This window comes from Salvelinus sp. IW2-2015, unplaced genomic scaffold, assembly GCF_002910315.2.
Source record: "Salvelinus sp. IW2-2015 unplaced genomic scaffold, ASM291031v2 Un_scaffold2097, whole genome shotgun sequence".
NCBI classification, from domain to species: domain Eukaryota; kingdom Metazoa; phylum Chordata; class Actinopteri; order Salmoniformes; family Salmonidae; genus Salvelinus; species Salvelinus sp. IW2-2015.
The window spans coordinates 90,681-117,407 of NW_019943435.1; the positions used below are offsets into that span (position 1 = coordinate 90,681).

General features: G+C 45.9%; 1 protein-coding gene across 1 annotated transcript in view; it reads right to left on the minus strand.

Moving 5' to 3' along the window:
* Positions 1–26,727, minus strand: part of LOC112072945 (A-kinase anchor protein 2) — a 149,835-nt gene that overhangs the window by 40,905 nt on the left and 82,203 nt on the right. The window lies entirely within an intron of this gene.

Consider the following 26,727-nt stretch of genomic DNA (forward strand, 5'->3'; position numbering starts at 1 on the left):
AAGTTAGCACAGCTATGGGACTCAGTGAAGAGTAGCCTATGGACTCCATGGGACTCTAGTGAAGAGAGTAGTAATTATGGACAACTAGTTAAGGGAGTAGGCTATGGACATCTAGTGAAGGGAGAGCTATGGACTCTAAGTGAAGGATGAGCTATGACTCCATGGGACTCTAGTGAAGGAAGTTAGTTATTGGACTCTTTTAATTTCATTAATGAAAGATTAAAGTAAAAAGTATAGCGAGTCGTCATAGCTAGAGAGAGCTATGGACTTCTAGGAAGGAGTAAGTAGCTATGGGACCTCTATGGACTCTAGTTGGTGAAGAAGAGAAGTAGCTATGAGGACTCTATTGCAAGGAGTAGATAGCTATGGACTCTAGTTGAAGGAGTATCTAGGACTCGATGGGCTCTAGTGAAGGAGTGCTATGGACTCAGTAAAGGAGTAGCTATGAATGGACTCTATGGACTCTAGTGAAGGAAGTAGCTATGGACTCTAGTGAAGAGAGTAGGTATGGACTCTATGGACTCAGTGAAGAGGAAGTAGCTATGGACTCTATGAAGGGGAAGCTAGGGACCTAGTGAAGGAGTTAGCTATGGACTCTATGGACTCTTAGTGAAAAGTAGCTATGGACTCTAGTGAAGGAGTAGCTATTGCTCATGGACTTCTATGAAGGAGTAGCCTATGACTCTATGGACTCTAGTGAAGGAGTATAGCTATGGGATCTACGTGAAGGAGTATCTATGGACTCCATTGGACTCTAGTGAAGGAGAACTAGGACTCTAGTGAAAGAGTAGCTATGGACTCTATGCGACTTAGGTGAAGGGAGAAGCTATGGACTCTAGTAAAGTAGCTATGGACTCTATGGAGGGGGGGGACTCTAGTGAAGGAGAAGCTATGACCTAGTGAGGAAGTAGCTATGGACTTTAGTGTGAAGGATAAGCTATGGCACTTAGGACTCTAGTGAAGTAGTATATGGACCTCTAGTGAAGAGTAGTAGGACTCTAGTGAAGAGTAGCTATGGACTGCTTATGGACCTCTAGGAGGAGTAGTTATGGACTATAGCGTGAAGGAGAGCTTGGACTCTAGTGAAGGAGTAGCTATGGACTCTATGGACTCTAGTGAAGATTATGGACTCAGTGGAAGGTGTAGCTATGGACTCTAGTGAAGAGTAGCTATGGACTCTATGGACTCTAGGAAGAAGTTAGCTATGACTCTATGAGGAGTAGCTAGGACTCTAGTGAGGAGTAGCTATGGACTCTATGGACTCTAGTGAGAAGTAGCTATGGACTCTAGTGAAGGTATAAGCTATGGACTCTAGTGGAAGGAGTAGCTATGGACTCTAGTGAAGGAGTAGCTATGGACTCTATGGAGCTCTAGTGCAAGAAGTAGCTATGGACTCTAGTGAAGGAGTAGCTATGGACTCTATGGACTCTAGTGAAAGGAGAAGCTATGACTCTAAGTGAAGGAGTAGCTATGGAGCTCTATGGACTCTAGTGAAGGAAAGCTAGGGACTCTAGTGAAGGAGTAGCATTAGGTACTCTTGGGCCTAGGAAAGGAGATCTATGACTTCTATTGGACTCTATGGACTCTAGTGAAGGAGTAGCTATGGACTCTAGTGAAGAGTAGCATTGAGGACTCTATGGACTCTAGTGAAGGAGAAGGCTAGGCTTAGTGAAGGAGTAGCTATGGACTCTATGGAACTCTAGTGAAGAGTATCTATGGACATCTATGCGACTCTCATGGACTCTAGTGAAGAGAAGCTACTCTATGAAGGAGTACTATGGACTCTCATGGACTCTAGTGAGGAGTAGCTATGGACTCTATGGACTCTAGTAAGGAGAAGCTAGGGACTTAGTGAAGGAGTAGCTATGGACTCTATTGGACTCTAGTGAAGGAGAAGCTATGGACTCTAGGAAGGATATCTATGGACTCATGGACTTTAGTGAGGAGAGCTAGGCGACTTTAGTGAATGAGTAGCATGGAACTCTATGGACCCTTCTTTTATTTGGGAAAAAAACTTCCTTTAGTGAAGGGTAGCTGATGGATCTAGTGAAGGAGTATCTATGGAACTCATGGACTCTAGTGAAGGAGAAGCTAGGGGACTCTTAGTGAAGGAGTAGCTATGGGACTCTATGGACTCTAGTGAAGGAGAAAGCTAGGAGCTCTAGTGAAGAGTATCGGTATGGACTCCATGGACTCTAGTGAAGGAGTAGCTATGGACTCATTCAGGCTTAACTCAAACTTCATTGACTGAGTTATAACTATATAAATGGACATAAATTATATCATGATATAAACATGTGATAACAAATGCAACAGAACAGATTCATCTGGAATGACATTTACTCTCAAGGGTGAACCAAAAAATAACTATCATAACAGGCACGCCTACCAAGACCTGCCTCCAGCCCTTGTATCTGACCCGCCTGGGTAAATCTCAATAACCCAGCAGTTTTAAAGAAAACATCTCAACTAAGGACCCCAATGCGCTGCAACCCAGCAGTTGGGTTTATAAGCACCAGCAGGATCAAGCAACAATGGTTTTCAGAACCAGTTGGTTTATCAGCAAACCCAGCAGTTGGTTTATCAAGCAAACCCAGCAGTTGGGTTTATCAAAGCAACCCAGCAGTTGGTTTATCAAGCAAAACCCAGCAGTTGGTTTATCAAGCAACACCAAGCAGTTGGTTTATCAAGCAACCCAGCAGTGTTTATCAAGCAACCAGCAGTTGGTTATCAAGCAACCCAGCAGTTGGTTTATCAAGCAAACCCAGCACAGTTGGTTATCAAGCAACCCAGCAGTTGGTTTACAAGCAACCCAGCAGTGGTTTACAAGCAACCCAGCAGTGTTTACCAGCAACCCAGCAGTTGTTATCAAGCAACCCAGCCAGTTGGTTTATCAAGCAACCCAGCAGTTGGTTTATCAAGCAACCCAGCAGTTGGTTTATCAAGCAACCCAGCAGTTGGTTTATCAAGAACCAGCAGTTGGTTTATCAAGCAACCCAGCAGTTGTTATCAAGCAACCCAGCAGTTGGTTAATCAAGCCCAACCAGCAGTTGGTTTATCAGCAACCCAGCAGTTGGTTATCAAGCAAACCAGCAGTTGGTTTATCAAAGCAAACAGCATCTGGTTATCAAGCAACCCTCTTCTCTCCTCTCTTCCCTCTCTACCTCCCTCACCTCCTCTTTACCTCCCTCTCTCATATATCAATATCTCAAGAGTCTCTGTTCTTGTCCTCTCTCTCTGATGTGTGGTGATGTGTGAGTGATGTGTGATGTGTGGCCCTCTGTCTTCTCTGATGTTCTGTTTCCCTGAATGCCTCGCCACTGCCTTCCAGCCTGAGTTGATAATGACAATCAACAGTCACGTGAACCAGCTGACAACGGAACAGTGCACAGTCACTAGAACATGTCTCATACCACCTCTACATCACACACTGTTACAGAAACCACACACTGTCACAGCAACACAACACTGTTAAGGAAAACACACACTGTTACAGCAACACACACCAGCAAACACACCTGTTACAGAAACACACACTATTACAGCAACACACACTGTTACAGAAACACACACTGTTACAGAAACACACACTGTCACAGCAACACACACTGTCACAGCAAACACACATGTCCCAGCAACACACACCAGCAACACACAACTGTCACAGCAACACACACTGTCCACAGCAACACACACTGTTACAGCAACACACACTTGTTACAGCAACACACACTGTCCCAGCAACACACACTGTCACAGCAACACACACCAGCAACACACACTGTCACGCAACACACACTGTCACAGCAACACACACTGTTACAGCAACACACACTGTTACAGCAACACACACTGTCCCAGCAAACACACTGTACAGCAACACACACTGTTACAGCAAAAACTCCCCTTCCCTCCTCTCTCTTTCCTTTCGTTGGAAGTGATCCCCTCCTAGCTGGTAACACTAGATGTCTACTCTGGCCAATGTGTTGTTAGCTGGAGAGCTAGCTAAGTCTATAAAATGAAACACTGCAGGGACAGACAGACAGAGAGAGACATCCCTCACCACTGATAATAAGACACTAGGACACAGAGACAGAGAGAGACATCCCTCACCACTGATAATAAGACACTAGGACACAGAGACAGAGAGAGACATCCCTCACCACTGTTAATAAGACACTAGGACACAGAGACAGAGAGAGACATCCTCACACTGTTAATAAGACACTAGCTAGCAGAATATAGCAGTGTATTCCCCTGGCCATCTCGGGACAGCTAAATGAGCTCCTTTAGGGAAAGAAGGTGTGTCCCAAATGGCACCTTATTCCCCTGGCCATCTCAGGACAGCTAAATGAGCTCCTTAGGGAATTAGAATGTGTTTCCCAAAATGCACCTTATTCCCCTGGCCATCTCAGGACAGCTAAATGAGCTCCTTTAGGGAATAGAAGTGTGTCCCAAATGGCACCTTATTCCCCTGGCCATCTCAGGACAGCTAAATGAGCTCCTTTAGGGAATAGAAGGTTGCTTCCAAATGGCACCTTATTCCCCTGGGCCATCTCAGGACAGCTCAAATGAGCTCCTTTAGGGAATAGAAGGTGTGTCCCAAATGGCACCTTATTCCCCTGGCCATCTCAGGACAGCTAAATGAGCTCCTTAGGGAATAGAAGGGTGTGCCAAATGGCACCTTATTCCCTGGCCATCTCAGGACAGCTAAATGAGCTCCTTTAGGGAATAGAAGGTGTGTCCCAAATGGCACCTTATTCCCCTGGCCATCTCAGGACAGCTAAATGAGCTCCTTTAGGGAATAGAAGGTGTTCCCAAATGGCACCTTAATTCCTTACGGGCCATTGAGAATGACGCTGCAATGGTGGGCAGCCATTTTACGCCTCCTGAACAATTCTTGCTATTTTGAGTGTTTTTTTGTGCACTGCTAACTTTTTTGAATATAATATATTCCGATATCGTTTCCTACGATCGACAAGAGCTTTTGGGCATCAGAACAGCGACCACTAACCTCAACGAGTCAGAGACACTGCTCAACAGCTCTAATCCAGAGACTCACCCCGGACCAGGCTCTAACCCAGAAGACTCAACCCGGACCAGGCTCTAATCCCAGAGACTCACCCCGGACCAGGCTCTAATCCCAGAGACTCACCCCGGACCAGGCTCTAATCCCAGAGACTCACCCCGGACCAGGCTCTAATCCCAGAGACTCACCCCGGACCAGGCTCTAATCCCAGAGACTCACCCCGGACCAGGCTCTAATCCCGAGACTCACCCCGGACCAGGCTCTAATCCCAGAGACTCACCCCGGACCAGGCTCTAACCCAGAGGACTCACCCCGGACCAGGCTCTAATCCCAGAGACTCACCCCGGACCAGGCTCTAATCCCAAGACTCACCCCGGACCAGGCTCTAATCCCAGAGACTCACCCCGGACCCAGGCTCTAATCCAGAGGACTCACCCCGGACCAGGCTCTAATCCCAGAGATCATCCGGACCAGGCTCTAATCCCAGAGACTCATCCCGGACCAGGCTCTAATCCCAGAGACTCACCCGGACCAGGCCTCTAATCCCGAGACTCACCCCGGACCAGGCTCTAATCCCAGAGACTCACCCCGGACCAGGCTCTAATCCCAGAGACTCACCCCGGACCAGGCTCTAATCCCAGAGACTCACCCCGGACCAGGCTCTAATCCCAGAGACTCACCCCGACCAGGTCTAATCCAGAGACTCATCCCGGACAGGCTCTAATCCCAGAGACTCATCCTGGACCAGGCTCAATCCCAGAGATTTTCAGAGATTTTCTCGAAGTCGTGGCTGAACAGGGACACTGATAATATACATCTAGAAGGTTTTTCTGTGCATCGGCAGGACAGAACAGCAGCATTGGGTAAACTCGAGGGGTGAGGGGTGTGTCTCTTCGTTAACAACAGCTGGTGGGAGATCTCTCATATTAAGAAGGTTCTGCTCTCCTGAGTTATAAAATAACACCTTGACGTCAACAAAACAAAGGAGATGATCGTGGACTTCAGGAAACAGCAGCGGGGAGCACCCCCTTATCCACATCGACGGGACCGCAGTGGAGAAGGGGAAAGTTCCTCGGCGTACACCTCACTGATGATCTGAAAGGGTTCCAACCACACAGATAGTGTGGTGAAGAAGGTGCAGTAGCACCTCTTTAACCTCAGGAGGCTGAAGAAATGTGGCTTGGCCCCTCTAAAACCCTCACAAACTTTACAGATGCACCATTGAGAGCATCCTGTCAGGCTGTATCAACGCCTGTTACGGCAACTGCACAGCCTGCAACCGCAGGGCTCTCCAGAGGGGGGTGCGGTCTGCCCAACGCATCAAAGGCAAATCTATAATCGGGAAAGCCTTACTAGTCTAGAAACTAGAATGCCTTACCAATCTAGATACTAGAATGCCTTACCAATCTAGAAACTAGAATGCCTTACCAATCTAGAATCTAGAATTCCTTACCAATCTAGAAACTAGAATGCCTTACCAATCTAGAATCTAGAATGCCTTACCAGTCTAAAATGCCTTACCAATCTAGAATCTAGAATGCCTTACCAATCTAGAATCTAGAATGCCTTACCAATCTAGAAACTAGAATGCCTTACCAATCTAGAATCTAGAATGCCTTACCAATCTAGAATCTAGAATGCCTTACCAATCTAGAACTTAGGAATGCCTTACCAATCTAGAATCTAGAATGCCTTACCAATCTAGAATCTAGAATGCCTCACCAATCTAGAAATCTAGAATGCCTTACCAGTCTAGAATGCTTTACCAATCTAGAATCTAGAATGCCTTACCAATCTAGAATCTAGAATGCCTTACCAATCTAGAAACTAGAATGCCTTACCAATCTAGAATCTAGAATGCCTTACCAATCTAGAATTCTAGAATGCCTTACTAATCTAGAATCTAGAATGCCTTACTAATCTAGAATCTAGGAATGCTTACAGTCTTAAAAATCTAGAAACTAGAATGCCTTACCAGTCTAGAATGCTTTACCAATCTAGAATCTAGCATGCCTTACCAATCTAGAATGCTTTACCAAACTAGAATGCCTTACCAAACTAGAATGACTTACCAATCTAGAATGATTTACCAATCTAGAATCTAGAATGCCTTACCAGTCTAGTCTAGAATCTGGAAATCCAGTCTAGAACTTGGAAAGCCTTACCAGTCTAGAATCTAGAATGCCTTCGGGCTATACAAATAGTTTTCTGCGTACAGGTCTCCCAGAGCGAAGAGGCTAGTGGTAAAGTACCTCTGTGTGTTATTCTTCAACACAGTGAGGGACTTCCACAGTAAAACCTTCTTATTGCTTAGGTCAGATTCCGCCTCTTCTCTTTCCTCAGACTGAGATACATGGCCCAAAATACTCACTACAACAAAGTAACACACAGTGCCCTATATTTCTGCTTCCACCCTTTCCTCTCTCCTCATGTGTAAGAGACCAGTCAGCTAGCTGCAGTACTTACCCTGCCCAAAGTTAGCTGTTGTCCTCTTTCCTCATGTGTAAGAGACCAGCCAGCTAGCTGCAGTACTTACCCTGTCTATCCGTTTCCTCTCTCCCAGAACCTTTTCCTCTCCTTCTTCGACTTCTCTCCCCGTCACATTCCTCCCCTGGCCGTGCCTCTCTTCAGGCTGTGATGTCATGGGCGGGCAGAGAGAGAGGCAGAGGGTCTGGCTAAAAAAGGGAGTGTGTTCCATCTCTTCTCTCTCTCTCTCCAGAAACCCCTCCACACACAAAACCCTCCTCTGTATAGACGAGTGAAGCAGCACTCCACTCCCACACCCCAAATACACCCCTCTTTCCCCCTCCCTTCCCCTCCCTCTCCCTCTTTCCCTCCTTCTCTCCCTCCCCCTCTTTCCCTCCCTCCCCCTCCTTCCCTGCTTCTCCCTCCCCCCCTCCCTCCCTCCTCCTCCCTCCTTCTCTCCGTCCTTCCCTCCTTCTCTCCGTCCTTCCCTCCCTCCCCCTCCTTTCCCTCCTTCTCTCCTCCTCCCTCCCTCCCCCTCTTCCCTCTTCTCTCCGTCTCTCCTCCTTCTCTCCTCCCCCTCCTTCCCTCCTTCTCTCCCTCCCCCTCCTTTCTCCCCTCCTTCTCTCCTTCTCTCCCTTCCCTCTCCCTCCTTCTCTCTCCTCCTCCCTCCTTCTTGCCCTCCTCCCTCCTCCCTTCTCTCCCCTCCCTCTCTCCTAGCAGGCCCACGCTGGGCACACTGTCACAGTCTGAGAGCTCACACATGAGGCATGAGCCCCAAATAAGGAGGAAGGGGAGGGGACGTTTTGGGCTAGGACAGTCAACTCAAAGACATTTCCCCTGCCACTAGGAAAGCATCCTGGGCTTTCCTTAGAGTTCTGCCACTCCTATGGCCAAAATACTTTGACTGCTGTTTAAATAAACTGCTGTATATACAGATGTCAACTGGGCTCCGTGGTACAGACAGGCAAGGTGTGTTTGTTTATCAGTGTTGTGCTGGCTGGTTCATGAGGTCAGTAACCAAAGCCTTAGTCCTCTCCTCTCCTCTCCTCTCCTCTCCTCTCCTCTCCTCTCCTCTCCTCTCTTCCTCTCCTCTCCTCTCCTCTCCTCTCCTTCCTCTCTCTCTCCTCCCTCTCTCTCCTCTCCTCTCCTTCCTCTCCTCTCCTCTCCTCTCCTCTCCCCTCTCCTCTCCTCTTCCTCTTCTCTCCTCCTCCCTCTCCTCTCTCTCCAATATTGGGTCCATTGACTAGGTAGGGGCGGGTGTGTATTCACAGAGTTACAGCTTCACTTTCACTGCCTTAGATAACTATAAGCTGCATCTTCCCTTTCCCTCCACCCCTCTGCTATGCTAGAGAACAGGGACACTTGTTATTCTATGTTTAACTCATATTGAAGCACTGAGAAACAACGTGTCTGTCTCAGCAGAGGATGTGTGTCTCACAGCGGTAGGGTGGGGCAGCGACATCCATGTTACAGAATCACACACTTCCTGTTAGTTAGCAGAACAACAATAGCTTCAGTTAGTTGCTATGTTAAAACACATGCTTCAGTGACTAATTACTGCTTTAAAGGGATTTGAAATAGTTACACTGCTTTAAATGGCTTTTTAAATAGTTACACTGCTTTAAAGGCTTTTAAATAGTTACACTGCTTAAAGGCTTTTAAATAGTTACACTGCTTTTAAATAGTTACGCTGCTTTAAAGGGCTTTTAAATAGTACTCTGCTTTAAAGGGCTTTTAAATAGTTACACTGCTTTAAAGGGCTTTAAATAGTTACACTGCTTTAAAGGGCTTTTAATAGTTACACTGCTTTAAAGGGCTTTAAATAGTTAGACTGATTAAAGGACTTTTACATAGTTACACTGCTTTAAAGGCTTTTAAATAGTTACACTGTTTAAAGGGTTTTAAATAGTTACACTGCTTTAAAGGGCTTTTAAATAGTTACACTGCTTAAAGGGCTTTTAAATAGTTACACTGCTTTAAAGGGCTTTTAAATAGTTTACACTGCTTTTAAAGGGCTTTTAAATAGTTACACTGCTTTAAAGGGCTTTAAAATAGTTAGACTTGATTTAAAGGACTTTTACATAGTTACACTGCTTTAAAGGGCTTTTAAATAGTTACACTGCTTTTAAAGGGCTTTTAAATAGTTACACTGCTTTTAAAGGGCTATTAAATAGTTACACTGCTTTAAAGGGCTTTTAAAGTTACACTGCTTTAAAGGGCTTTTAAATAGTTACACTGCTTACAGGTTTTAAATAGTTACACTGCTTTTAAATAGTTACACTGCTTTAAAGGGCTTTTAATAGTTACACTGCTTTAAATAGTTACACTGCTTTAAAGGCTTTTAAATAGTTTACACTGTTTATACTGTGTGACTACCGACAACAGATTACTACTGTGTTGATATAACCACAGATTATACTGTGTTGACTACCAACACACAGATTATACTGTGTTGACTACCAACAAACAGATTATACTGTGTTGACTACCAACAAACAAGATTATACTGTGTTGACTACCAACACAACAGATTATACTGTGTTGACTACCAACAAACAGATTATACTGTTGTGACTACCACAAACAGATTATACTGTGTTGACTACCAACAAACAGATATATACTGTGTTGACTACCATTACACAGATTTATACTGTGTTGACTACCAACAAACAGATTATACTGTGTTGACTACCAACACACAGATTATACTGTGTTGACTACCAACACACAGATATATACTGTGACTATCCACTGAATATACTGTGTTGACTACCAACACACAGAATTATACTGTGTTGACTACCAACACACAGAAACACACAGATTATACTGTGACTATCCACAGATTATACTGTGTTGACTACCATTACACAGATTATACTGTGTTGACTACCAACACACAGATTTATACTGTTGACTACCAACACACAGATTATACTGTGTTACTACCAACACACAGATTATACTGGACTATCCACTGAATATACTGTGTTGACCATCCCCTGTTTATACTGTGTCGACTACCCCACAGTGCTATGCTTTGTAGATGCTGTATGATTTTGCTATGTCTGCTGCTGTCTACCACCTGGGACGGATCAAGCTTTAGGGTTGTGGAGGGAGGAGGTAGAGGGGCAGGAGAGGTGGAGGGGCAGGAAGGTGAGGGGAGGTAGAGGGGCAGGAGAGGTGGAGAGGGCAGGAGAGGTGGAGGGGCAAGGAGAGGTAAGGGCAGGAGAGGTGGGAGGGGCAGGAGAGGTGGAGGCAGGAGAGAGGGGAGGGGCAGGAGAGGTGGAGGGCAGGAGAGGGGAGGGCAGGAGAGGGGGGGGGGGGGCAGGAGGGGGAGGGCAGGAGAGTGAGGGACAGGAGAGGGGGAGGGCAGGAGAGGGGGAGGGCAGGAGAGGGGGAGGGGCAGGGAAGGTGGAGGACAGGAGAGGGGGAGGGGCAGGAGAGGTGGAGGGGGAGGGGCAGGAGATGGAGGGCAGGAGAGGGGAGGGGCAGGAGAGGGGAGGGGCAGAGAGGTGGAGGGGGAGGGCGGAGAGATGGAGGGCAGGAGAGGGGGGGGCAGGAGAGGTGGAGGAGCTGTGTTTGTGGAGGGATCACTGGACCAAATAAATAAACACAACATGTAACGTGTTGTCTCCATGTTTCATGAGCTGAAATAATAAAAGATCCCTGTAATGTTCCATTACGTACAAAAAGCTTATTTCTACTAAAATGTGTGCACAAATTTGTTTATATCCCTGTTAGTAAGCATTTCTCCTTTGCCAAGAAATCCATCCACCTGACAGGTGTGCATATCAATAATCTGATTAAAAAGCATGAACACTACACAGGTGCACCTTCTGCTTGGGACAATTAAATGCCTCTCTAAAATGTGCAGTTTTGTCACACAACACAATGCCACAGATGTCTCAAGTTTTAAGGGAAGAGTGCAATTGGCATGCTTGACTGCAAGAAGATGTCCACCCGAGTTGTTGGCAGAGAATTTACTTTTCATTTCTCTACAATTAAACTGCCTCCAACGTGTTTTTAGAGAATTTGGCAGTACGTCCAACCGTACTCCCAAAGCAGACCACGTATAATCACGCCAGCCCAGGACTTCCACATCTGGCTTATTCACCTGTGGATCGTCTGTGGGGGGGGGGGGTCGCTGAGGAATTTCTGTCTGTAATAAATCCCTTTTGTGGGGAAAACTCATTCTGATTGGCTGGGCCTGTCTCCCAAGTGGGGGTTGGCCTGGCTGCCAAATGGGTGGGCCTATACCCTCCCAGCCCACCTATGGCTGCACCCCTGTCCAGTCGTGTGAAATCTATAGATTAAGGGCTTAATCATTTATTTAAATTGACTGATGTCCTCATATGAACTGTATCTCAGTTAAATCTTTGACATGGTTGTGTTTATATTTTTTGCTTCAGTATAAGAAGAGGAGTTCCTCAGTGGATAATAATAGTGTGTCTCCCGGTGTTCCTGTTTCCCAGGATTCTCTCACTGTTAAGACTCAATAGGAGAGAGAAGTTAAATACGTCGTTTCAGAGCCCTTTGGGACCACACACACACGCCACGCACGCACGCACGCACGCACGCACGCACACACCACACACACACACACACACACACACACACACACACACACCACACAACACACACACACACACACACACACCACACACACACACACACATACACACACACACACACACACACACAACATTGCTATAAGGAATACACGGCAGGCTATAATGATTGTATTCTGCTGTAATTCTGCTCCAGTAATGAGAGGGAGATGATTAACTATATCATATTATATAATGGCCTTTATAAACTGGGTGGTTTGATCCTGAACCCTGATTGGCTGAGAGCCGTGGTATATCAGACCATTTACCACGGGTATGACAAAACATTTATTTTCACTGCTCTAATTACATTGGTAACCAGTATAACAGCAATAAGGCACCTCTGGGGTTTGTGGTCGTGCCTAAGAACGCCTTTAGTCTGGTGTTAGTCGTGTGTTTGTGTGTTTATGTGTGTGTGTGTGTGTGTGTGTGTGTGTGTTGTGTGTGTGTGTGTGTGTGGTGTGTGTGGTGTGTGTGTGTGGTGTGTGTGTGTGTGTGTTTGTGTGTAGTGTGATTATCTATGATCTCCTAACCAGCAATTACACCGGGTTTCCATAGCGTGTGACCAGACAGTTGACCTTCTCTCAATCCAACTGGTTATTACTGAGCTCTGTAGTCAAACCCTCTTCATCCCACATCCTTACTGGCCATGCAGCATACGTCACACCACCAACATGAAACGTAGCCAGGATACGTCACACCATCAACATGAAAACGTAGCCAGCATACGTCACACCACCAACATGAAACTAGCAGCATACGTCACACCATCAACATGAAACGTAGCCAGCATACGTCACACCACCAACATGAAACGTAGCCAGCATACGTCACACCATCAACATGAAACCTAGCCGGCATACGTCACACCATCAACATGAAACGTAGCCAGCATACGTCACACCACCAACATGAAAACGTAGCCAGGATACGTCACACCATCAACATGAAACGTAGCCAGCATACGTCACACCACCAACATGAAACGTAGCCAGCATACGTCACACCACCAACATGAAACGTAGCCAGGATACGTCACACCACCAACATGAAACGTAGCCAGCACGTCAACACCATCAACATGAAACGTAGCCAGCATACGTCACACCACCAACATGAAACGTAGCCAGCATACGTCACACCACCAACATGAAACGTAGCCAGCATACGTCACACCACCAACATGAAACGTAGCCAGCATACGCTCACACCACCAACATGAACGTAGCCAGCATACGTCACACCATCAACATTGAAACGTAGCCAGCATACGTCACAACCATCAACATGAAACGTGCCAGCATACGTCACACCACCAACATGAAACGTAGCCAGCATACGTCACACCACCAACATGAAACGTAGCCAGCATACGTCACACCACCAACATGAAACGTAGCCAGCATACGTCACACCACCAACATGAAACGTAGCCAGGATACGTCACACCACCAACATGAAACGTAGCCAGCATACGTCACACCACCACATGAAACGTAGCCAGCATACGTCACACCACCAACATGACGTAGCAGCATACGTCACCACCAACATAAACGTAGCATGTTAGAGTGTAGAGGCGGCAGTAGCCTAGTGGTTAGAGTGTAGAGCGGCAGGTAGCCTAGTGCGTTAGATGTCGAGTGGAGTAGCTAGTGGTAGAGGGTATGAGGTGGCAGGTAGCCTAGTGGTTAGAGTGTAGAGGTGCAGGTAGCCTAGTGGTTAGGCGTGTCGAGGTGGCAGGTAGCCTAGTGGTTAGAGTGTAGAGGTGGCAGTAGTCTAGTGGTTAGAGTGTAGAGGTGGCAGGTAGTCTAGTGGTTAGAGTGTAGAGGCGACAGGTAGTCTAGTGGTTAGAGTGTAGAGGTGGCAGGTAGCCTAGTGGTTAGAGTGTAGAGGTGGCAGGTAGCCTAGTGTGTAGCGTGTCGAGGTGGCAGGTAGCCTAGTGGTTTAGAGTGTAGAGGTGGCAGGTAGTCTAATGGTTAGAGTGTAGAGGTGGCAGGTAGCCTAGTGGTTAGAGTGTAGAGGCGGCAGGTAGTCTAGTGGTTAGAGTGTAGAGGTGGCAGGTAGTCTAGTGGTTAGAGTGTAGAGGCGACAGGTAGTCTAGTGGTTAGAGTGTAGAGTGGCAGGTAGCCTAGTGGTAGAGTGTAGAGGTGGCAGGTAGGCCTAGTGGTTAGAGTTGAGAGGTGGCAGATAGCCTAGTGGTTAGAGTGTAGAGGTGCAGATAGCCTAGTGGTTAGAGTGTAGAGGTGGCAGGTACTCTAGTGGTTAGAGTGTAGAGGGGGGCAGGGTAGCTAGTGGTTAGAGTGTAGAGGGGGCAGGGTAGCCTAGTGGTTAGAGTGTTAGGGGAGCAGGTAGTCTAGTGGTTAGAGTGTAGGGGGGGCAGGTAGCCTAGTGGTTAGAGTGTAGAGGTGGCATGGTACCTAGTGGTTAGAGTGTAGAGGTGGCAGGTAGCCTAGTGGTTAGAGTTGTAGAGGTGGCATGTAGCCTAGTGGTTAGAGTGTAGAGGTGGCAGGTAGCCTATGGTTAGAGTGTAGAGGTGGCAGGTAGCCTAGTGGTTAGAGTGTAGAGGTGCAGGTAGCCGTGGTTAGAGTGTAGAGGTGGCAGGTAGCTAGTGGTTAGAGTGTAGAGTGGGCAGGTAGCCTAGTGGTTAGAGTGTAGAGGTGGCAGGTAGCCTAGTGGTTAGAGTGTAGAGGTGCAGGTAGCCTAGTGGTTAGAGTGTAGAGGCTGCGAGGTATAGCCTAGTGGTTAGAGTGTAGAGGTGGCAGGTAGCCTAGTGGTTAGAGTGTAAGCGGCAGGTAGCTAGTGGTTAGAGTGTAGAGGTGGCAGGTAGTCTAGTGGTTAGAGTGTAGAGGTGGCAGTAGCCTAGTGGTTAGAGTGTAGGTGGCAGGTAGCCTAGTGGTTAGAGTGTAGAGGTGACAGGTAGCCTAGTGGTTAGAGTGTAGGGCGGCAGGAAGCCTAGTGGTTAGAGTTGTAGAGGTGGCAGGTAAGTCTAGTGGTTAGAGTGTAGAGGCGGCAGGTAGCCTTGTGGTTAGAGTGTAGAGGCGGCAGGTGCCTAGTGAGTTAGAGTGTAGAGGTGGCAGGTAGCCTAGTGGTTAGAGTGTAGAGGTGGCAGGTAACCTAGTGGTTAGAGTGTAGAGGTGGCAGGTAGTCTAGTGGTTAGAGTGTAGAGGAGGCAGGTAGCCTAGTGGTTAGAGCGTTGGACTAGTAACTGAAAGGTTGCAAGATCAAATCCCTGAGCTGACAAGGTAAAAATCTGTCGTTCTGCCCCTGAACAAGGCAGTTAACCCACTGTTCCTAGGCTGTCATTGTAAATAAGAATTTGTTCTTAAATAAAGGTCAAATAAAAATAAATACTTCCAGTTTATACATACTATATTATATGCATTTTACGGACACAATCTATTTTACAATAGTTACATTTTGTTTGTTTTTTAGTCCATCCAGTAATCCTACTGGTATTTATGTATGGTTCTCCGGTAATCCTACTGGTATTGATGTGTGGTTCTCCAGTAATCCTACTGGTATTGAGTTATGGTTCTCCAGTAATCCTATATATATTCCCACAGCATGATGCTGCCACAACCATGCTTCACATGACCCTTGGCATTCAGTCCAAAAAATTGAATCTTGGTTTCATCAGACCAGAGAATGTTTAGGTGCCTTTTGGCAAACTTCAAGTGGGCTGTGAAGTGCCTTTTACTGAAGAGTGGCTTACGTCTGGCGACTCTACCATAAAGGCCTGATTGGTGGAGTGCTGCAGAGATGGTTGTCCTTCTGGAAGGTTCTCCCATCTCCACAGAGGAACTCTCGAGCTCTGTCAGAGTGAGCATCGGGTTCTTGGTCACCTCCCTGACCAAGGCCCTCTCCCTCAGTTTGGCCGGGTGGCCAGCTCTAGGAAAAGTCTTGGTGGTTCCAAACTTCTTCCTGATGGAGGCCACTGTGTTTTTGGGGACCTTCAATGCTGCAGAAATGTTTTGGTACACTTCCCCAGATCTGTACCTCGACACAATCCTGTCTCGGAGCTCTATGGACAATTCCTTCAACCTCCTGGCTTGGTTTTTGCTCTGACATACACTGTCAACTGTGGGACCTTATATAGACAGGTGTGTGCCTTTCCAATTCATGTCCAATCAATTGAAATTACCACAGATGGACTCCAATCAAGTTGTAGAAACATCTCAAGGATGATCAATGGAAACAGGATGCACCTGAGTTCAATATTGAGTCTCATAGCAAAGAGTCTGAATACTTTCCGAATGCACTGTACATAGTAACAGTCGACATTCATATTCTGACAATCTCTGAAACTCACTAAGATAATACCTTTGATGATACAGTGGTAGCAATACATGGTTATAACATCGACAGAAAAGACAGAAATGTCAATGGTGGAGGTGTTGCTGTCTATATTCAGAACCACATTCCTGTAAAGCTTAGAGAGGATCTCATGTTAAATGCTGTTGAAGTAATATGGGTACAGGTTCATCTGCCTCACCTAAAGCCCATTCTGGTGGGAAGCTGCTATAGACCACCAAGTGCTAACAGTCAGTATGCTTGATAATGTATGTGATATCAACAGAGAGGTATATTTTCTGGGGTGATTTAAATATTGACTGGCTTTCATCAAGCTGCCCACTCAGGAAAAAGCTTCAAACAGTAACTAGTGCCTTCAACCTGGTTCAGGTTATCAGTCAACCTACCAGGGTAGTTACAAACAGCACAGGAATGAAATCATCAACATGTATTGATCACATATTTACTAACGCAGCAGAAATTTGCTTTAAAACAGTATCCAAATCCATTAGATGTAGTGATCACAATATAGTAGCCATATCTAGGAAAACCAAAGTTCCAAAGGCTGGGTCTAATATAGTGTATAAGAGGACATACAATACATTTTCTAGTGATTCCTATGTTGTTGATTTGAAGAATATCTGTTGGTCCGTGGTGTGTAATGAGGAGCAACCAGACGCTGCACTTGACACATTTATGAAACTACTTATTCCAGTTACTAATAAGCACCCATTAAGAACATGACTGTAAAACCTGTTACATCTGAAACAGTCCTTTGAGTACTTAAACAATAGTACTAGGCGTTCCCTTCCCCATCCCCTTGTTTACATTGAGAATCTGGTCTAAATGGCACCCTATTCCTTATTGGCTCTGGTCTAAAGTAGTGCACTATATAGGGAATAGGGTTCCATAGGGCTCTGGTCTAAAGTAGTGCACTATATAGGGAATAGGGTTCCATAGGGCTCTGGACTAAAGTAGTGCACTATATAGGGAATAGGGTTCCATAGGGCTCTGGTCTAAAGTAGTGCACTATATAGGGATTAACTTGTCAACTTGGACCCAGCCTTAAACTTTTATGCAGTCATGTGACGATCACTTTCTCTGTACTCTGACACTGATGACAGAGAGAGTCCCCTCACCTTCCACACACTCCCTATAGTGATACACAATGGAAAGAACATGTAAATAATATCCATCTAACCAGAACAATCCTGAGACACCGGGAGAGGAGAAACCGCTCCAATGGACACTGATGATAGAGAGATATTAGCTGATGTACGAAGGGCTATATAAAATAAACTTGATTTGATTTGACACGAAAGCAGAAGACGCAAGTTTAGATACTAACACTCAAACCGAGGTAGATTGAACAACTCTCTCTCAACACTTCACAAACCTGGAGCAGGTTGATATGGTGTGTGTCCCAAATAGCATACTATTCCCTATATAGTCCACTACTTTGATCAAAAGTAGTGGACTATATATGGAATAGGGTGCCATTTGGCATGCAGATCCTATTTATTTATTTTTATTTAACCTTTTATTTTTATTTCAGTTAAGAACAAATTCTTATTTACAATGACAGTCTACCAAAAAGCAAAAGGCCTCCTGCGGGGACGGAGCCTGGGATAAATAATATATATATAAATATAGGACAAAACACACATCATGAGAGAGACAACACAACACTACATAAAGAGAGACCTAAGACAACAACATAGCATGGCAGCAACACATGACAACATGGTAGCAACAACATGGTAGCAACACAGCATGGCAGCAGCACAACATGGTACAAACATTATTGGACACAGACAACAACACAAAGGGCAAGAAGGTAGAGACAACAATACATCACGCAAAGCAGCCACAACTGTCAGTAAGAGTGTCCATGATTGAGTCTTTGAATGAAGAGATGGAGATAAAACTGTCCAGTTTAAGTGTTTGTTGCAGCTCGTTCCAGTCGCTAGCTGCAGCGAACTGAAAAGACAACCCAGGGATGTGTGTGCTTTGGGGACCTTTAACAGAATGTGACTGGCAGAATGGGTGTTGTATGTGGAGGATGAGGGCTGCAGTAGATATCTCAGATAGGGGGGAGTGAGGCCTAAGAGGGTTTTATAAATACGCATGCTATGGTCATGTACTTAAGTAGTTACTGTGCTTTAAATCAAATCAAATGTATTTATATAGCCCTTCGTACATCAGCTAATATCTCAAAGTGCTGTACAGAAACCCCAGCCTGAAACCCAAACAGCAAGCAATGCAGGTGTAGAAGCAGAGAGGAACCAGGCTATGAGGGGTGGCCAGTCCTCTTCTGGCTGTGCCGGGGAGATTATAACAGAACATGGCAAGATGTTCAAATGTTCATAAATGACCAGCATGGTCAAATAATAATAATCACAGTAGTTGACTTAACATTACTATGTATATTTTTGACAACTTTTACCTTTACTTTACTACATCCCTAAAGAAAAACATGTACATTTTACTCCATACTTTTCCCTGACAACCAAAAGTACTCCATACTTTTTCCCTGACAACCAAATTAAAAGTATTTTAATTGCTTTACAGGACAGGAAAATGGTCCAATTCACACACGTATCAAGAAAACATCCCTGGTCATCGCTTCTGCCTCTGATCTGGTGGACTCACTAAAACGAGAACATCCTCTGTCATCCCTACAGCCTCTGATCTGAGGACTCACTAAACAGAGAACATCCCTGGTCATCCCTACTGCCTCTGATCTGGAGGAGTGTTGGAGTGTTCCCCTGGCTATCTGTACATTATGTCTGAGTGTTGGAGTGTTCCCCTGGCTATCTGTAATGATGTCTGAGTGTTGGAGTGTTCCCCTGGCTATCTGTAATGATGTCTGAGTGTTGGAGTGTGCCCCTGGCTATCTGTAAATGATGTCTGAGTGTTGTAGTGTGTCCCTGGTTATTCTGTAATAATGTCTGAGTGTTGGAGTGTTCCCTGGCTATCTGTAATGATGTCTGAGTGTTGGAGTGTTCCCCTGGCTATCTGTAATGATGTCTGAGTGTTGGAGTGTTCCCCTGGCTATCTGTAATGATGTCTGAGTGTTGGAGTGTTCCCTGGCTATCTGTAATGATGTCTGAGTGTTGGAGTGTGCCCCTGGCTATCTGTAAATGATGTCTGAGTGTAGGAGTGTGCCCCTGGCTTCTGTAATGATGTCTGAGTGTTGGACTGTGCCCCTGGCTATCTGTAAATTATGTCTGAGTGTTGGAGTGTGGAGTGTGTCTGTGAGTCAACATAACACTGACTGTCTGTGAGTCAACATAACACTGACTGTCTGGGAGTCAACATAACACTATGACTGTCTGTGAGTCAACATAACACTTGACTGTCTGTGAGTCAACATAACACTGACTGTCTGGGATTCAACATACCACTGACTGTCGGAGTCAACATAACACTATGACTGTCTGTGAGTCAACATAACACTGACTGTCTGGGAGTCAACATAACACTATGACTGTCTGTGAGTCAACATAAACTGACTGTCCTTTTTTTTACTTTACACCAGAGCCCTATGGAACCCTATTCCTATATAGTGCACTACTTTAGACCAGAGCCCTATGGAACCCTATTCCCTATTAGTGCACTACTTTAGACCAGAGCCCTATGGAACCCTATCCCTATATAGTGCACTACTTTAGACCAGAGCCCTATGGAACCCTATTCCCTATGTAGTGCACTACTAAGTTTAGGGCCGATAGAGCTCTGATCAAAAGTAATGGGATCCACCCAAGTCTCCATTCTGCTGTCCTGTCTTCCCAGCTGCTCTGTCTGGTCTATAAACATATGACTAACTAATGCTGTTTTAACACTGTGAATCACACTGAGCCACACAGAGAGATGGGACATCAGACACTCCGGTTAAACAAGATCACCCAGTTATCTTTTATAAAACGGGTAGTTTGAATCCTGGATGCTAATTGGCTGAAACAGCATTCTAGTGGTATGTACAGTATATCAGCCATATACAGATTAAAAAAATTACGGTACAGTTACCTCCAGTTATAAACAGGATACAATTGACAATAATGTTACCTTCAGATTATAAAGAGAATACAATTGACATCCATGGTAACATATGGAGTTTGAGCATAACAGTGACGATTGGCTAAGATTACAGAGAATAGAATTTGCTCCTATGGGGACATTCAAAATGGCCGCCAGTCCACTCATAATGACATAATTGACCTCAATGGGGACGTACGTTCTACTCGTTCTAATTCTATGGCTAAGTAAGAGGCCGTCTCGTATCAGTTGAAGCACCAGACAGACACCAGCACGCCTTGGGCTCCGTCACAATCACCAGTAACACATTGTCTTCCTAGAACCAGCCACAGATGGCCATCAACTGAACAAGTGACACAACAATGACATTAGTCTGTTTTCCACCACTGTTTAACACCTCAAACCATTCAAGATCACATCCTACTGACTTCTTCCAGTCTTACAGCCTCCTAACCAGACCTGGGATCTTCCAGTCTTACAGCCTCCTAACCAGACCTGGTTCTTCCAGTCTTACAGCCCTCCTAACCAGACCTGACTTCTTCCAGTCTTACAGCCCTCCTAACCAGACCTGGGATCTTCCAGTCTTACAGCCCTCCTAACCAGACCTGGTTCTTCCAGTCTTACAGCCTCCTAACCAGACCTGACTTCTTCCAGTCTTACAGCCTCCTAACCAGACCTGACTTCTTCCAGTCTACAGCCCTCCTAACCAGACCTGAGTTTTCCAGTCTTGCAGCCCTCCTAACCAGACCTGGTTCTTCCAGTCTTACAGCCCTCCTAACCAGACCTGACCTCTTCCAGTCTTACAGCCCTCCTAACCAGACCTGGGTTCTTCCAGTCTTACAGCCCTCCTAACCAGACCTGGGATCTTCCAGTCTTACAGCCCCCTAACCAGACCTGACCTCTTCCAGTCTTACAGCCCTCCTACCAGACCTGACCTCTTCCAGTCTTACAGCCCTCCTAACCAGACCTGGGTTCTTCCAGTCTTACAGCCCTCCTAACCAGACCTGACCTCTTCCAGTCTTACAGCCCTCCTAACCAGACCTGACCTCTTCCAGTCTTACAGCCCTCATACACCAGACCTGACCTCTCAGTCTTACAGCCCTCCTAACCAGACCTGACTTCTCAGTCTACTGCCCTCCTAACCAACCTGGTTCTTCCAGTCTTACAGCCCTCCTAACCAGACCTGACCTCTTCCAGTCTTACTGCCCTCCTAACCAGACCTGGGTTCTTCCAGTCTTACAGCCTCCTAACCAGACCTGGGTTCTTCCAGTCTTACAGCCCTCCTAACCAGACTGGGTTCTTCCAGTCTTACAGCCCTCCTAACCAGACCTGGGTTTTCAGTCTTACAGCCCTCCTAACCAGACCTGGTTTACAGTCTTACAGCCCTCCTAACCAGACCTGGGTTCTTCCAGTCTTACAGCCCTCCTAACCAGACCTGGGTTCTTCCAGTCTTACAGCCCTCCTAACCAGACCTGGGTTCTTCCAGTCTTACTGCCCTCCTAACCAGACCTGGGATCTTCCAGTCTTACAGCCCTCCTAACCAGACCTGGGTTCTTCCAGTCTTACAGCCCTCCTAACCAGACTGGGTTCTTCCAGTCTTACAGCCCTCCTAACCAGACCTGGGATCTTCCAGTCTTACAGCCCTCCTAACCAGAACCAGGTTCTTCCAGTCTTACAGCCCTCCTAACCAGACCTGGGATCTTCCAGTCTTACAGCCTCCTAACCAGACCTGGGTTCTCCAGTCTTACTGCCCTCCTAACCAGACCTGGGTTCTTCCAGTCTTACAGCCCTCCTAACCAGACCTGTGTTTTCCAGTCTTACAGCCCTCCTAACCAGACCTGGGTTCTTCCAGTTTACAGCCCTCCTAACCAGACCTGGGTTCTTCCAGTCTTACAGCCCTCCTAACCAAGACCTGGGATCTTCCAGTCTTACAGCCCTCCTAACCAGACCTGGGTTCTTCCAGTCTTACTGCCCTCCTAACCAGAACCAGGTTCTTCCAGTCTTACAGCCCTCTAACCAGACCTGGGATCTTCCAGTCTTACAGCCCCCTAACCAGACCTGGGTTCTTCAGTCTTACAGCCCTCCTAACCAACCTGGGTTCTTCCAGTCTTCAGCCCTCCTAACCAGACCTGGGTTCTTCCAGTCTTACAGCTCCCTAACCAGAACCGGGTTCTTCCAGTCTTACAGCCCTCCTAACCAGACCTGGGTTCTTCCAGTCTTACTGCCCTCCTAACCAGACCTGGGTTCTTCCAGTCTTACAGCCCTCCTAACCAGACCTGGGATCCTCCAGTCTTACAGCCCTCCTAACCAGACCTGGGTTCTTCCAGTTACACGCTCCTAACCAGACCTGGGTTCTTCCAGTCTTACAGCCCTCTAACCAGACCTGGGTTCTACCAGTCTTACAGCCCTCCTAATCAGACCTGGGATCAAATACTATTAAAAATCTTTCAAATACTTTGATTGTTTGCTCTAGCCTGCCAGTAGTGGCAGATGGGCAGGTTTTTAGCAGTTTTGGGAATATTTTATTGGTCCATTATGCCAGACACACTCAATCAAGAACAGATCAAGTATTTTAAATGATTTCATGTAGTATTTGAAAGCACTTCTGTCCACCTTCACCTAGCCTCAACCTCCTGTCCCTCTCCTTTGCCTTCAACAGTCCCATTAGGACAATAGGGATTACATAACATGTTTTCTGAGAAGAGCAGGGTGAGGTTTGCAGGAAGACATAAAAGATAGCCTGTTCCGGTCCACTGTTGACCCTGAGCCTTATCCTCACCTCCCCCTCAATCCCCGTCATCCCCCTCGCCACCTCACCCGCACATCCTCATCTCATCCCCGACAACTGGAGAGGAAAGGAAGCTCAGGTTTGAAGGACAATTGAACTGACTGACAGAGATACTAGGTTTAAAGGTGGCTTCTACTCCAGATACTAGGTTTAAAGGATGGCTTCTACTCCAGTTACTAGGTTTAAAGGGATGGCTTCTACTCCAGTTACTAGGTTTAAAGGATGGCTTGTACTCAGTTACTAGGTTTAAAGGGATGGCTGCTACTCCAGATACTACGTTTAAAGGGGGCTTCTACTCCAGTTACTAGGTTTAAAGGGATGGCTCCTCCTCCAGTTACTGGTTTAAAGGATGGCTCCTCCTCCAGTTACTAGGTTTAAAGGGATGGCTCCTCCTCCAGTTACTAGGTTTAAAGGGATGGCTTCTACTCCAGATACTACGTTTAAAGGGATGGCTTCTACTCCAGATACTAGGTTTAAAGGGATGGCTCCTCTCCAGTTACTCGGTTTAAAGGGATGGCTCCTCCTCCAGTTACTCGTTTTAAAGGGATGGCTTCTACTCCAGTTACTAGGTTTAAAGAGATGGCTCCTCCTCCAGTTACTAGGTTTAAAGGGATGGCTCCTCCTCCAGTTACTAGGTTTAAAGGGATGGCTCCTCCTCCAGTTACTAGGTTTAAAGGGATGGCTCCTCCTCCAGTTACTCGGTTTAAAGGGATGGCTTCTACTCCAGTTACTAGGTTTAAAGAGATGGCTCCTCCTACAGTTACAAGTTTAAAGGGATGGCTTCTACTCCTGTTACCAGGTTTAAAGGGATGGCTCATCCTCCAGTTACTCGGTTTAAAGGGATGGCTCCTCCTACAGTTACTAGTTTAAAGGGATGGCTTCTACTCCTGTTACCAGGTTTAAAGGGATGGCTCATCCTCCAGTTCTAGGTTTAAAGGGATGGCTCCTACTCCAGTTACTAGGTTTAAAGGGATGGCTCCTCCTCCAGTTACTAGGTTTAAAGGGATAGTTCTCCTGTTACCAGGTTTAAAGGGATAGTTCCTTCTGTTACCAGGTTTAAAGGGATAGTTCCTCCTGTTACCAGGTTTAAAGGGATAGTTCCTCCTGTTACCAGGTTTAAAGGGATAGTTCCTCTGTTACAGGTTTAAAGGTATTGGCTCCTCCTGTTACCAGGTTTAAAGGGATAGTTCCTCCTGTTACCAGGTTTAAAGGGATAGTTTCCTGTTACCAGGTTTAAAGGATAGTTCCTTCTGTTACCAGGTTTAAAGGGATAGTTCCTCCTGTTACCAGGTTTAAAGGTATTGGTTCCTCTGTTACCAGGTTTAAAGGGATAGTTCCTCCTGTTACCAGGTTTAAAGGGATAGTTCTTCTGTTACCAGGTTTAAAGGGATAGTTCCTTCTGTTACCAGGTTTAAAGGATAGTTCCTTCTGTTACCAGGTTTAAAGGGATAGTTTCTCCTGTTACCAGGTTTAAAGGTATAGTTCCTTCTGTTACCAGGTTTAAAGGGATAGTTCTCCTGTACCAGGTTTAAAGGGATAGTTCCTTCTGTTACCAGGTTTAAAGGGATAGTTCCTTCTGTTACCAGGTTTAAAGGGATAGTTCCTTCTGTTACCAGGTTTAAAGGAATAGTTCTTCTGTTACCAGGTTTAAAGGGATAGTTCCTCCTGTTACCAGGTTTAAAGGTATTGGCTTCCTCCTGTTACCAGGTTTAAAGGGATAGTTCCTCCTGTTACCAGGTTTAAAGGATAGTTTCCTCCATGTTTACCAGGTTTTAAAGGATAGTTCCTCCTGTTACCATGGGTTTTAAGGTATTGGATCCTCTGTTACCAGGTTTAAAGGGATAGTTCCTCCTGTTACCAGGTTTAAAGGGATAGTTCCTTCTGTTACCAGGTTTAAAGGGATAGTTCCTCCTGTTACCAGGTTTAAAGGGATGGCTCATCATTTTACTAGGTTTAAAGGCATGGTTCCTCCTGTTACCAGGTTTAAAGGGATGGCTCATCCTGTTACAGTGAGAGGAAGCAGTAAGCCATCAGACACCTTCCTATAGCCATTACCATCCTGTCAGAAACACCTGTCAACTGAGTAGATTACTAACTGTGTGCTTAGAGAATGAGTAACAATTCTAATCCCGTACAAAATACTTTCGGTTTATTGAAGCAAGGTATTGCATAACATCCTGGTCTGAGTAAATGTGGAAGGTATTTGGCCAATCAAAATGGAACTGTGCCATCCACATGGGTTCTGTCCTGTCCTGGGAAACAGACTATTGATTTCTACAATGTCATTTCCTGAAGGCTTTATATCTGGATCACAGGACAGCAGACTGCCTCATGCAGAGGACAAATGGCACCCTATTCCCTATATAGTGCACTACTTTAGACCAGAGCCCTATGGAACCCTATTCCCTATATAGTGCACTACTGGGCCATGGTGAAACGTAGTGCACTATGTAGGGTCAAGGGACACAGACAATATCATCATCTGGCCATAGGGTGGCAGGTAGCCTAGTGGTTGGAGCGTTGGGCCAGTAACCAAAAGGTTGCTAGATCGAATCCCCCGAGCTGACAAGATACAAATCTATAGTTCGGCCCCTGAACAAGACAGTTAACCCACTGTTCCCCGGTAGAACGTCATTGTAAATAAGAATTTGTTCTTAACTGACTTGCCTAGTTAAATAAAGGTCAAAAAATAAAATGAATGTTACCTACATAGAAGGGGAGAGACCATTCCCATTACTATAGAGGCAATCCGTAATCCAATTCTAGACTTGAGGCCACAGGTATGTGATGTTGCCGTCAGACACGCTTCCGAAGCGAACAGAGAATCCTAAACTCAGATTGTGTAAAAACTAACATTAATTTTTCCCAAAAAATGTATTTTCAAAGGCTGTATTCCATCGATAATCAACGTTAAAGAGATCAGATTTAAACGGTAAAGAAAAGTTATAGTCTAAAAGCAGCTTTCTTAGTTCCAAGTATTAGCGTAGCATAGCGGAAAATAAAACTGTAAAGTATCGCCTTACCTGAGCTCCTGTTGACCCATACTGCCATAAACCTAATACCTGAGGCCTGTTGACCCATACTGCCATAAACCTAATACCTGAGGCCTCGAGGCCTAGTTTGACCCATACTGCCATAAGACCTAAACCTGAGGCCTGTTGACCCATTACTGCCATAAACCTAATACCTCGAGGCCTGTTGACCCATACTGCCATAAACCTAAACCTGAGGCCTGTTGACCCATACTGCCATAAACCTAATACCTGATCCTAGTTGACCATACTGCCATAAACCTAATTACCGTTGAGTGCCTAGTTGACCCATACTGCCATAAACCTAAACCTGAGGCCTGGTTGACCCATACTGCCATAAACCTTAATACCCCGAGGCCTGTTGACCCATTACTGCCATAAACCTAATACCTGAGGCCTGTTGACCCTATACTGCCATAAACCTAATACTCTGAGCCTGTTACCCATACTGCCATAAACCTAATATCTCTC